Below are 13,676 nucleotides of genomic sequence, written 5' to 3'. Positions count from 1 at the left end.
AAGTAGATTTTTTTAGGTACTGTATCTGTACTGTACTTGAGTATTTACATTTTATTGTTATGAACCTTTTATTCATCATACGCTATGATGTAATGTATTATGTAAATAATTCAATATAGCACCTTTGCATGATACTTTTTTTTTTTTTTTATTATTTTATTCATTATATTCCCTCAAGGGTAAATTCAACTCACCCTCTGCCAAATAGCGCGCATACAAGCACTTCCTGTGCTACAAAGATTCCTTGCGGTTGAGCATGCACAGTGTCCCATGCAATCAAGGTATTCCGATTGCCGTACCCGCACATATTTGGGTTCGAACAGGAGTAACCCAGGTATGATATTCAGAATTTAAAAAACCCAAATAAGGGCATATTCGGGTTATTGCGTGCGTTTACATGGCTTTTAACAACCCGAATACCATCAATATTTGGGTTTTAAAGAGGGAGTCAACGCAAACTTTTTTTTTTTCAAGAATATGTTAATATGTAAATATTGCGTTTGTGGAATAAGTGTTAATCCACTAATTTTTAGCTATCTCTGAGGGCGGCCATTTTGTCTTCTGTCGACTGAAAATGACATCACAACTGCTCACAGCGACCAATCACGGCTCAGATTCAGAAAACAGGTCAGCCGTGATTGGTCGTTATGAGCAGTTATGATGTCATTTTCAGTCGACATAAGACAAAATGGCCGCCCTCAGAGATGGCCAAAAACGAGTGCATTTTGCTGCTTGATTTAAATTTCACAAAAACAAAATTAATCAGAATGCCGTGTTTCAACTAGTGGGCCTGCTGAGAACATATTCTTGAAAAAAATATGTTTGGGTTGACTTCAACTTTAAACGGTTTATTGGCTGCATGTAAACGTAGCCAGTGACGTCTCGGAAGTCTGGAAGCTGACTATCATCTCTTCAGCCACTGGTTGCCATTTTATATTTTCTGTATGGAGCAGGACTCAAATCAGTACCAAACCTCTACAACGTGCCCCAGTGCTGCGTTTAACTGAATGTGTAAATTTAGAATCCTTCAATCTTACAGGTAACGCCGACCTAGAAAGGTGTTGACAGGCGTATCAGTAAATAGATTGTGATTACAGTACTTGTTTAAAGTGCCCCCTCTGGACTGGTATTCCATTCAAAAGTAGCGATAGCGTGATGGTTCCCTGTTGCTCTCGGCCCTGTGTATCTGACATCTCCTCAGTAAGTGTTTGGTGGATAATTAAGTTTAGATATCATGAGGCAGAGGTTTTGTGAACCCCAAGGCATAGAGGAAACCCGGCCTTGACTTTGGCGGTCGAAAGGAGAGTGGGAGTACTGCTGCACGTGTCTGTCAGCTCCGCTCTGGCTCTCCCCTTTTATCAGCTTCCTGTGAACACAGCAGGCTAGCACAGACATCAGTGGCTCTACAGATGCCAGCAACTATCTATCATCAATCCAGAACAATACAGCAAATCAGTGACCAGAAAAAAAGTCTTCTGTGTAATTATTTTTTTAGTCTAACAATGTCAGGGTTTGCATGGCATTGCTATTCTAAGCTTTTGGAAAGCCCACTTTCTAAACCAGCAGAACTTGGAATGAATGGGAATATTCAGTCTTCCCTCTTAAATGTGTTTAATATGCTCTGTGTTACAGCATAAGTTCAAGAGCAGTGTCTCAACTAAGAACCTGCAATTCCATCTCTGAATCTTTTGCATTAGCCAGATCCCCTACAAATGGCCAAGTGAGCGAGAGATCAGTGGGGGGTGGATGCTGAGTGTGGGAACAATTGAGTACCCCCTTATATACTAGCCTTCCTACCCCCCTCCTCACCACATTCCACACCGGACCACCAAGACCCACACACTGGCAACCCCAGAGCACTCAGCGACAAAGAGCTCTGGAGGAATTGACCAAGGCATGCAGAGAAAAAGAGTGGGGTGTTTGACTGACAGGAAAGAGTTTGGACCAGGGCAAGTTGGTCTGAGTGCCCTGGAGACAAGGGGAAATAGGCAGGAACCATTGCGCACAAATGCACATACCTGTATACGTTTGTGTGTGTTAAACTGAAAGCACGCACTGTGTGACTCAGCCTATTTAGATCATGCAGGCATGTCCCTACCTATTCCACTCACTGTGTACACTTTTTTTGTATAACTTGCTTAATCTTTTCATATCAGTTCTTTACTTGAGTGGCTGCAGTGCCATACCGTATTACTTTTCAGATCTAAGTGAACCTATATTCAGGTTTACATGGAGCCCTGTATTAGAATGAATTCATTCAGATTCACAGTGGTGGTGTAGTTCTTTTGCCAATCCGAACAGATATCATGTAAACGGTTCAGTCGGCATAGCCAGGCTGAATCTAGTCTGCGCATGGTCTGTCTTGAGTAAATCGTAGTAACATTATCGTTTACGCACTTGTAAATGGCAGTGTCCTAGCAGGGATTGCCTGCGACGGCAAAACTTAAGTAATTTGTAACTTGAGTTTATCAAGCTCTCCTTTAATAAAAGTGTTAAAGCAATCGCACCTGCCATGCTAAATAGATGAAAGAATGACATCTTGATAAATCATGTGATATTTACATCGATCTTCGCGTGTCACATGGCTGTAAAATGACCGTTCTGATTAATGTGATGGCACATCAGATCGGTTAACAGTTGACCAGAGATCTTCAGTCTGAATGACAATAGGACTCCATGTAAACTCAGTTTATGAGGTTGAGGCTGCCGGTGAGCACATAGTATGGCCTTGTGGTTTTGTGCACTACTGTACTCTACTGTACCTCTGAATTCGCAATACCATGACCTCTACTCCCAGTCCGGACAGGGCCACAAGTCCATTTAACCCCGCTTGCTCTTGAGAATCCCATTATGTGTTTTATTATTTCATGTATTGTCTTCAAATCCAGACTAATGGGTGCATTTTTGCAGAGCTGGGCATTCCGTCTACGTGACGGACCGGCCCCTTTATTTAATCCGTCTTTTGTGTGTGGTCCGTCTTTAGTCTATTATTTGCGGCGAGGCTTCGATGGCCGCGGAAAGCACGTCGAGGAACAATAGTGAGTTGTTGTTGCTTGGGGGACAGATTTGAGTGAGGGACCAGGCTTTGAACAGACTTCCATGGCACAGACAATCATTGTGAGTCACTCTTTCTGTTCAAATATCGGCCAGCGGGACTGTTACACCTCTATGCTTTGACTTCACTTCAACCATCTATCCATTATTTAACTCTCTGCTGTTGATGTTGAAGTCCTTTTGTCCATAAATTGCTTGTAGTAGAAACGGTTTTCGGATATCAGTAACATCTCCCCTGTGTTGATTCCTTCACGACTTGTGTTGCTCTGCCAACCCTAAGGGCTGAAGGCTCTGATATGAACCTGCAGGGTTGGAGCGAGAGCCCCCAGGGTGACACAACTCCCTCACTGAAGTCATGTCATTAACGTAATAAGAGAGAACTCAAAATTTCAAGTTCAATTGGTTTTCATTAAAGCTGCTCTGGTATTGATTGTGTATGTCAGTAGTAATGATCGTGATTGTGATTTGTGTATTTTGGTTGAGATTTTTTTTTTTTAAACTGAAAGAAAAGGGGAGCAGAGCCATGATCTTGCCTGGGTGTTTGGGTTGAAACCTAGTGCTGTTTCCTGGCCAGATGAGTTATAATCCCTGCTAATTACTCCCAAATCCTACATCACATCACCCGCTGACAAGGCCCTCTCTCACATTTAGCTCACTTTTGAAAACGGCAATACAAATATATTTCCTAATATTTATCTAATCCTTCTGTCTCCTGCTTGTGCTCACGTTTATGTAAATGTACAATTCTAGTATTTGAGAGAGGAACAGGAGGTTTTCATTCCCTTTTTTTTTTTGTGTCAAACAAACAACTCACCAGAAAACCTTAGGCGTGGTCTTGGCCGCCGAACATTTTTGAGCTTGACTCATGAAGTGATGCCATGTTTAGAGCAAAACTGAAATGTAAAGCATGATGAAAACTATGGCAGGCTTCCTGCTGGCTAGAGGCAAAAGAACCTCACACATCAAAGACCATTTTGTTTAATGACGGCTCAGATGTTGCAAATCATTCGATTGGTATGTTTTAGGCTAATGTGTGTTGGCAGACAAATGTGTTCAGTGGGAACGCTGGTTGACCCACCAGGCCTTAAATTATTGTGAATGAGCGGAATGGCAAGCGGCTAAGATGCACATACACATTGACAACATTCTGAACATGCTGCACCATTCATGATGACTAAAGTCCATGAAAGCATTGTGCTGTTGGGTTTAGACTTTCTTGTCCCTTTGACTGTATGGGACGAGTGGTTTTCTTCCCATCAGCTCAACTGGTGTCCAGTGTCGTAAGGCCCAACAGGTATATCAGAATCTTTGTTGCCTCTTTGTAGCGCAGAGCCTCCAGAAACCTAATCTTTTACCTGGCCTCATTCCGCCTGAGGCACATTGCCGGGCCATGTCATGCTTTATTATGTGGTGGACTTCAGCTGTTTTAGGATGTTATATATTAATATTGCTCTTGATTGGATTTAAAAAATGTATATAATGATGAAGTGTATTTTGTGTAAAACCTTTTCAAAAAGTTCTGGTATTTGACCAAATCAGAAGGAGGGCCCTTATAATACTCTTTTCAGCTCATTGTATATAACCAGCACACACATGGCTCTATATTTGTGCCCATTGCAAGTCTAGCGCAAAAAAAACACGGTCTAGCTGTGAGCATGGGTGGAGATAACTGTCTTTTGGTACTTTCGCAGACGTGTGCAGTTAGAAACGGGTGTTTTGTGCCGTTGTGGGTGTGAACACAGCCGACTAGCTTCATGACCAATGGAAGCGGCTCCTCCCATTCCCTTTAAATTCAGGGGACGAGAGGTGCACAGTCTGACATGGCCAAAGCAGAATCTTCATGCACAAGTTCGAAGGGCACAAAGTCCAGTAAAAGGAACTGCAAGCAGACCTGCACAGGCAGATGACGTAAAGTTTACAAGGGCAGTCACAGATCACTGCTGTGAAGCATTCACTTGGAGACTATCTTCCAACCTTATCTTATATCCAAGGGTGAACCCCCTACCTCCCATAGCTGTGCCACAACACAGGAGGGTGGTTGCTAAAATATAATCACGATAATAATAATAATTCTTTTAACGGATGGATTTTTACAGTGGTTCAGCGGATGTTTTGCATGCTGTTGTCATATTTATGAAGGAAATATGATGACATCCACCACAGATACCCACCGAGCTCAGAATCTGTCTGCCTACACCTCGATCAAATTCTCGTGTTACATGACCTGCGCCACAACTTAGACCTGCTTCCAGCAGGCCTTAAGTTTAGTCTGCTCTCAGCCACCAAAGTGGCAGGTGCGCCGGGTTTTTATGCCTGAGCACACATGCGCTGTCTACGAATATAGAGCCCATAGTTTTTGCTTGGCCTATCTGCATACCGTGGTGTCAGTGTGATTTTGTCTGTTGAAAAGGATCTGTTTGTTCACTCGACTCTAATATTATCGGACAGAAGAGTCCCATTGTAAAGCACTTGGCTTTACATCAATACTTTCCTCCTCTTATAGGCATCTGTTATCAGCAAAGGAGAGATCAAGTAGGACAAGTCAGACATGAATATAATGTGTTTTATTGATTAATTACGTCTATTTGCGTCACAACGTCCGCGCGTCGCCGTTTAGATAGGGATATTTAAATGCGGGGAGTTACTCTGTCCGCTCACGTTCATTTAAGCAGATTATTCCAAATGTTTCAGAAATCTGAAATGTGACCTTGACCCAAATATTGACTACCTATAAACATTCTTTGTCTCACACACTCACAAGATTGGACTGGGTTAAGAGGCAAGAAGCAATACAGTATGTTGCAGAAGCACTAGATCAAACGCACAAAATGTCCGCTGCGCTTCAAAAGGCAAAGACCCTGAATGCAACATGTGGAAAAGCTGAAAGATAAGGCCAGATGTTACCAGGAATCATTGTCAGTTCCTCCCTGATGATTGTGTTCATTCCCAGTAGCGAGGCTAAAAATGAACATTTCGTGATTTACTCAGTTTATTGCTCTTCGTTATTTAATATAACGGACATGAGAATTATTCCTGGACAGACTAACTGTTGTTAAAATAAGTTGGTAAATGTTGGCGTGCACTATCAGGTGTGCTAATCATAAATGTTTTTGCAGTGCCTTTGTATACAAATCTTGTGTGTTCTCAATAGATCAGAGAGCATGTTGGGCAATGGTGACTGTGCTATGCTCTGACCTCATTGATTTTTTTTGGGTTGCGGGGTCATTTATCAAGTAACTGGCTTCGAGGAAGACCCCAAAGTCATTGTCCTTTAGTAATCAGTAACACATTTGCCACAGTTTAGCACTGCTTTTTGTAAACCTACATGCAGCACAAAAACATGTTGCGATGTTGAAACCTATGAACCTTTACTGTCATGTCCACTCCAGAATAGAATAATGTCAATCATCAATGTCATGCGAATTACACATCTGCATTGAGGTGCTACATTTGCCTTGTGCTGCTTTGCATGTAAAGGTCAGACATTGTTTAAAGATTATTTCAATGCTAAACTGTAGGACATTTTGAGAGGGGCAACAAAACAGTGGTAGCCCCCATTTTCTGATTAGTATATGCTCTCAGGGAAATGTGGGAGGACGTCGAAGCCCTGACAAAGCAGTGACCTGGGAAGTGGTGTAGGCAGGGGAGCTTTTGTGGCTGGACACAAAGCTGGAGATGCTAGCTCAAGACGGGAGACGGAATTGGAGTGAGAGACTGCTGTGATGTTGTGGAATCTCCCCAGGCACTTCGGGGTAAATGTTCATGGATGACAGCATTTTGAAATACTCACAAGTGGAGAATTTTAATTGGCCAGAGCACCCTACTGGTTTACTAATCAGTAATGCACTCTGGTAACGACAAACTAAGAATGATACATCCATGCATGCACTTGGATACAGACAGTCACAGTCAACGATTTGTGATGAATAAACAATTGTGCGCACACATTGAATCAAAAATGTTTAGTGTGAAAAGTAGAAAGTCACACACATTTATGGCTATACCACGTGCCTCATAAATGCTGGCAGTTTAATGTTTTGAAGGCTGTTGCGGAAGAATGTTAATCCTCAATTTATTTAAAGGTCAACCCAAATATATTTTTTTCAAGAATATGTTCTATGCAGGAGGGCGGCACGGAGGTCGACTGGTTAGTACGTCCGCCTCACAGTGCAGAGGTCGTGGGTTTGAATCCGGCCCCGGCCTTGTCGAGTTTGCATGTTCTCCCCGTGCCTGCGTGGGTTTTCTCCGGGTACTCCGGTTTCCTCCCACATTCCAAAAAACATGCACTCTAAATTGCCCCTAGGTGTGATTGTGAGTGCGAATGTTTGTTTGTCTCTGTGTGCCTTGCGAGTGGATGGCAACCAATTCGGGGTGTCCCCCGCCTACTGCCCGAAGACAGCTGGGATAGGCTCCAGCACGCCTGCGATCCTTGTGAGGATAAGCGGATTGGATAATGGATCTTCTATGCAGGCCCACTAGTTGAAAAAAGGCATTATGATTAATATGAAACAACAATTTGTTTTTGTTTTTTTTCATAATCAGAATTTTTGGTTGCATACAAAATGCATAGTTTCATAAGAACAGTGTTTTTTAATTTATTAAAAATTTAAAAATACAAAACCAACACTTTTTGAACTTTGGGAAATATTTGACTTGTTACCAAATCTTTTTTTAAATTACAATCCATTATTTTTGTTTGCAAATCCTTTTTTGTTTGCAAACATTTTTTTATATTTCAAATCCCTTTTTTGTTTAATTGCAAATAGACACAAATTTCCATATGAATATAGGTTATATTTAGGGATGCAAGAATATATGTCTATTTGGTGAGTAACAAACCCCCACAAAAAAAAAAACAAGTGTATTCAAGTGTAATGTAATATGACAACAAAAAAGTCATTGCATCATACCCTCTATAACTATTCATATCGAATTGAGATCCCTCTGAGAGCCCCCACTTGTTTTCTGAAGCTAAGCCATGATTGGTTGTGACCTGAGCAACTGTGATCATTTTCAGTCGAGATCAAGTGACAAAATGGCTGCCCCCTGAGATGGACAAAAACGAGTGGATTTTACTACTGAACTCATATTCAACAAACATAATATCAATCAGAATGCAGTGTTTAGACTAATGGGGCTGCATAGAACATATTATTGTAAAGAACATTTTGGGGTTGACTTCTGCTTTAAAACCAAAAACCAAAAAAGTGTGATCGGGCCATCCCTACTAAACTACATCGGTGGAAATTCATCCGAAATTCAATCAGACTCAAGGACGAAACTCGCTACGGTGGCTCGGTCAGTGTGACGATGAAGTCAACCACGGTATTTATTGATTTATGGTTGAAGTGTGGCTATGTAGTGTCGCTGCATGTAATAAACAAGCAGTCATCAAAAAGTATTTCCAGTCAGTAGTTGGAATGAATGTGCAGCAGAATTATAAATTAGTGCATCAAAGTGACCTCAAGTAAAAGAGTAAACAAATGACTCATACTTTATTGGAAAAATAAAGATGTTGAGGATGCAGATTCCTGTAGTTGTTGTGAAAGTGTAACATTTCAAGTTCCAGCTTTGTTTCATGGTTGACACAGTCTGACTGACTAGTAATGAATAGAGTCATGGGACAGCTGTATCATGCACTAAAATTAGTTCCCCACACAGGTCAAGTCTGCAGCATTTCTTAGGAATGTCTTGTTCGGTGCAAATCATCCAGATGAACACAACAAGCGGAACTAATGCCAATTTAATCTAGTTTTGTTATGATGAATACCTGTCATGATTTAGGCATAAACCAACTTTAACATTTGCTGATCTACATTTATGTACGCTTGGTGAGTATTATTCCGCAGGTACTCATCACTTGAAACAGAAAGCAAAGGGACAAGCATTGACATTGCTGCCCTCTGTTTTGTTACTGTTTTATAAAAACAATTATTGCGCTTTTGTCCTTCTTTATGACGTTAAAACCTGAAACTCATCATTGCTATGTCCATATCCCTGTAAACTTGTCATCACACTATATTTTTGCGTGGGTAATGCGTGGAGACAAAGCGGGCTAAAATATCCAAGTGATCAGCCTTGTATCTAATTATTCTCAATAAATCTTATCTTCTCTTGTGGTGATTCAGCCTCTGCTCTTATTGCACCAATGTATGACATATGGCCTGTGTAAGATAGAGTGAGAAGCAATATGGGTGTGGTTGTTGCAGTTGGTCTGTGCTGGCTTTTTTTTTTCACCTCCGTTACAATTGCATGCCATTAGAGAAGGGCTTGACAAAAACAACTGTTCCAAAAGTAGCATGTTGGAGCGACGTGTACACATACTACATGACAAGCTCCTTCCATTAAACAACAGCCGTAGATATGAATAGGAGGAGCACGATATGCTCCTTTTTAGCGACACGCTTACAGCGATGCTAAGCTAATGTCCATGCTTTCCATTACATTTGATGGGAAAGTCACCCCTACCAACTAGCGATAGACTGATATGCCCTTTTCATGGCAGATACCGATGCCGATTATTAGTGATGAAGGAGTCTGATAACCGATATTTGAAGCCGATATTCATTCGTAGGAAAAAAGGGTTAAAATGGTGTCAACATTTTTAAAAATAAAAACTCCAGCACTTGACTTAGTTTAAATGCCTTTAAGCACGTGTATATTAAAAAACTTTTGTGATTTACAACATTTTAAAGCTTTTTTAGATCTTAGAAAATAGACAGACAACTTTGTTTTAAAAGTCTAACAAAAAGTGCCGGGAGCTCCCAGGCTCAGATGCATGTCTTATAGTTCAATGAAAACAAACATCTCCTTAAAAAGTTTACTACAGTAAATAGTTTTCTAAAAATCTACTATAACGGAAATGTTGATCTTTAGAGATGTTTAGCCAGGCGCTCTAGGCCTTAACTCATTAAGGCCCAAAGTGCCTGGCTCAACAGCTCCCCAAAACCTAAGGTCGTCTTTGGAATTACCCTTGAAAACATGAGGTTTTCCCAGAAATTCAACACCTACAAAATAATTAATATCTCAGTCCCTGTAGTAGACAGAAACATAATTCCAAAAGATTTTGAGACCTTAGACATGTGGTTTGCACACAGGCCCGGTTTTATTAATCTTTACTGTTTCAATTGAAGAGGTAAAAATAAAGTATCATTGCAAGGGAAGCACTATTTTTCATGTAAAAAAATCGAGTGGTAATTACCATCCTCTATTCTGTTACAAAGATGTCAAATTTGTCATTGTCTACAAACATATCTTAACTATATATCACATACGACTGGTTCTGCTGGTTCAAAGTCCACAAGCGCGTCGTCTATATCACTGCCGCTACTCATTTAAAGGGATGGTGGCCATATTTTCACTAGCAAGATCATTATCATATATTTTTTGATCAGGAAAATGAAAAGAGTTGCCATTTTCTATTTTATCCATTAATTTTGGAGAAATTAGGAAATAAGCAACTCCATGAATAACGCCTCTCGTTAATTAGGCCAATGGCCGCGCCCCCAACCATTCTATCCTTATTCGGCCGGAGTCACGGGAGGATCCGATTCCAAACTCTCCATTGGAAATCATTATAATTTCATTGCTTATAATGTCCAAAAACGGTGATCAATTGGCACCAAAATTTATGTGGACATCCCTACTAATGCCCACTTCAACATCTCAAAAGGATTAACCTCTCCGTGGCTGATTTATATGAGAATGAGGAAATTTGGAAGTCAACAGAGTTACATAGCTTTATGCTGGGACGAGCGCACACTGCTTCTTTGCTTTAAAAAAAAACACTGCTTCTTTGCTGATCACGGTTAGGACGGGCGAGTCATTAATCACCAGTCAGGACATTTACAGAGACTGCAGTGGGAATGAGTAGACGTGCACATTTATTTGGATGAGGAATGGACCCAGTTTTTCGACCTACAACACGCCGTCCAATTTGGAATGTTACAGCCGAAATGGTACATTCCAATGCGGCCAGACTCGGCTGTGCAGTCAGCCTTGCTGGAACTTTTTGTTCGCTGAACATTGGCGCTTGTTCGATGAGGGCTTACCTCACTCTCACGCCGCTTCACTCAGGCAGAAGGTGGCGTCTGCAAGCAGTGACTGCTTGGGAGGCAACCCCGCGACATGAAGACGCAGGCTCATGTTCACCTCCACACGGTGGGCGGACAGTAAGGAGCTAATGTTGTTGTGCTAGCGCCTTTTGTTTTAACGGCCTGAAGCTAGTTGTTGCTATTAGCCGTCCCGTTATCCTACCTTTAGGCGGGGAGGGAAGGGGGTATAAAGATCCAATCCGCCTGCCCTGCTTCTCGCTGCAAGCCGGCGTCTCCCTCGTGGGAGTTGACACAAGTTAGCGTAGCTAAATGTCCGGAATATAGCCAGTCGGGGTTCGTGTGCGCATTCATGCTCTTGTCCGCTTCAGCTTGTGAAAGTGGAGGAGCAATCGCCACGGTATTTTTGATTTTGTGGTGGTGATCATGATGAGATCACGTTTTTGTCAATAAATCCAAACTATTGTGCAGAGCACTTTTATACTTTCACAGGTTGACGTGGACAAGAGTAATTGCCAACTTAATATTGTTCTTTAGACGACAAACTCTTCAGGGTCCAACCATGTAGTGCAGTCTATTTTGTCTTGGTTTTCAAGAAGTGATTAAATTAATCAATTACAGACAATCAACAGAATTAGCAACCGTCAATTGATCCAGAAAATATATTATTATTTTTTTGTATTTCGAGTATGGCACGTTATTAAAATGAGTCTGTTATTTTTTTATCTTTCAATATGAAATGTAATTTTGTTGCATTTTGGATGTTCAGAAAAAAACTCTAACTTTGCAGATACATTGCAAAATCTGAAAGCAAATACAGTAGGCTAGTGTATAAAGTAAAATGCAAGGTTGACTTTAAGACAGCACTGACATTGAAGGGAGGTAGGAAAATCAGAATTTGGAATGTGCACAAGACACACTTCACCTTTCTTCAACTATGACTGGCATGGTGCCCTCAAGCAAGTCTGCGGTTGGACCGAGCAGCTACTTGATGTGTGTACGTGGGTGTTTGTAACCTTGTCTCTCCCTGCGGCTACGCTCCAAAGATGTTAAGTAGTTGGCCGTCAGATCACAGAGGGAATGAAATCTTTGCGATATGCCGGGAAATAATAGATTGTATTTCTGCTAATACTGTACAACAGAGAACATTTATGGCATGAAATGGTGGTCTGAGCTCTGCTTCTGTGGTTTCTGATGATGCCATTTTATGCTTTGACTGAAAGTTTTGTTTTACATCCGTAAAATTTACTCCAGGGGGGGATTCCCATACGTTCCTCTGCACAATCATGGTGCCTTCTAAACAACCATTATTCTTATCCTCGTTAAAGGTTTGGGTTTAAGTTCACCTTGACACGCTCAACGTGGAATGAAATTATGGCTTTTCCAAAGTTATCATTAAAAAGCAGCTAAGTAAAGCCTTTTGAGTGGTGCTGTGAAATCAAGTTGTTTTCTTTGTGTGCAGAATAATGATTGGTCATAAATTACTGACTGAATGCCAATTGTAAAACGTCTAATTTACTGTGAAAAATATGTACAAACAGCTATAGACCACACTAGAAATAAAGGAGAGGGGCATATAAATTAAAGAAAAGAATCCAGGAGACTGAGTTTAAAATGGATTAAGGAGTTATTTTCCGACTTTCTACTCCATTAAATGAGCCTTCAATGCCTGGCGTTAAACTCTGCCTAAGTGAGGCATCTCACAAACGGTTCAAATTGCACACTTGTGAATTAAGCCATAACACCTTTGTCAAAGGTGTTCATTTATAGAACAATTATGGAACAGAATTGAAAAGGTGTAATTGTGACTCCTTCACTGTGTTCAAAAAAAGGTTTAAAATGTAGTACTGGAGTAGAGAAATATATAAATCAGGTATGAACATGAGAAATTGCAGAAATGCCGGAACTTCTGGATGTTTGCTCTAGTGTAGTGAAATTGTACGTATGTACTGTATAAAATGTCTCTCAGGGGTAGAAGGGCGAAATGACATATTGGCATATGAGTGCCGTATGCATATATTGTATATGCATTAGGGGTGTAACGGTACGCTAAATCACATTTTGGTTCGGTTCGGTTTTGTTGGAAACTTCGGTTCGGTATATTTTGAAGAGGTCTGTTAAAAAAAAAAAAAAGATTTTTTTAATATGTTTATTTTGAAAAGATGACAAGTAAACAGTGTATTCTTTAGAAAAAAATGTTCCCAAACAGGAGACCGCAGTGTACGGGGGAACCTTCAAGCTCTGGCTTGTTTGTGTATTCGTTTGCTCCCCTTTAGTGCCGCCGCCCTCCTCTCCCGCATGCAACAGTCAATAGCGCCCGTGCGTAATCTCGCGCTGATAACTGGACCGAACCGAACCCAAGTGGACCGAACCGAACATGCCATATCGAAACGTATTAATACACCCACATTTACCGTTACACCCATACAATGAAATGAAATTTGATCATTTCTGACGGTACATCTTAAGAGCTCTCACGATACACTAATGTGCCCCAGCACACTGGTCACTGTCCTCGTGTATTAACATGGTATGAGTAATAATTTATAGGGAACAAGCGGTAGGACTAGA

The 13,676-nt window shown here is 41.0% G+C and overlaps 1 protein-coding gene across 3 annotated transcripts in view; it reads left to right on the top strand.

Moving 5' to 3' along the window:
- gpc4 (glypican 4) overlaps positions 1-13,676 on the top strand; it is a 45,574-nt gene that overhangs the window by 13,867 nt on the left and 18,031 nt on the right. The window contains exon 1 of one of the 3 annotated variants that reach the window (XM_086023499.1): positions 3,004-3,117. The exons of the other annotated variants lie outside the window; for them this stretch is intronic. The gene's annotated coding sequence lies outside the window, so the exon portion shown is untranslated. Of the gene's footprint in view, positions 1-3,003; positions 3,118-13,676 lie in introns of those variants that run through there. 3 annotated transcript variants of the gene reach the window in all.

Source organism: Filicampus tigris, chromosome 2 (assembly GCF_054856515.1).
Source record: "Filicampus tigris isolate MCC_2025a chromosome 2, RoL_Ftig_1.0, whole genome shotgun sequence".
NCBI lineage: Eukaryota > Metazoa > Chordata > Actinopteri > Syngnathiformes > Syngnathidae > Filicampus > Filicampus tigris.
The sequence above is the reverse complement of the archived record's forward strand: the minus strand, read 5'-3'. Positions and strand labels throughout refer to the sequence as shown.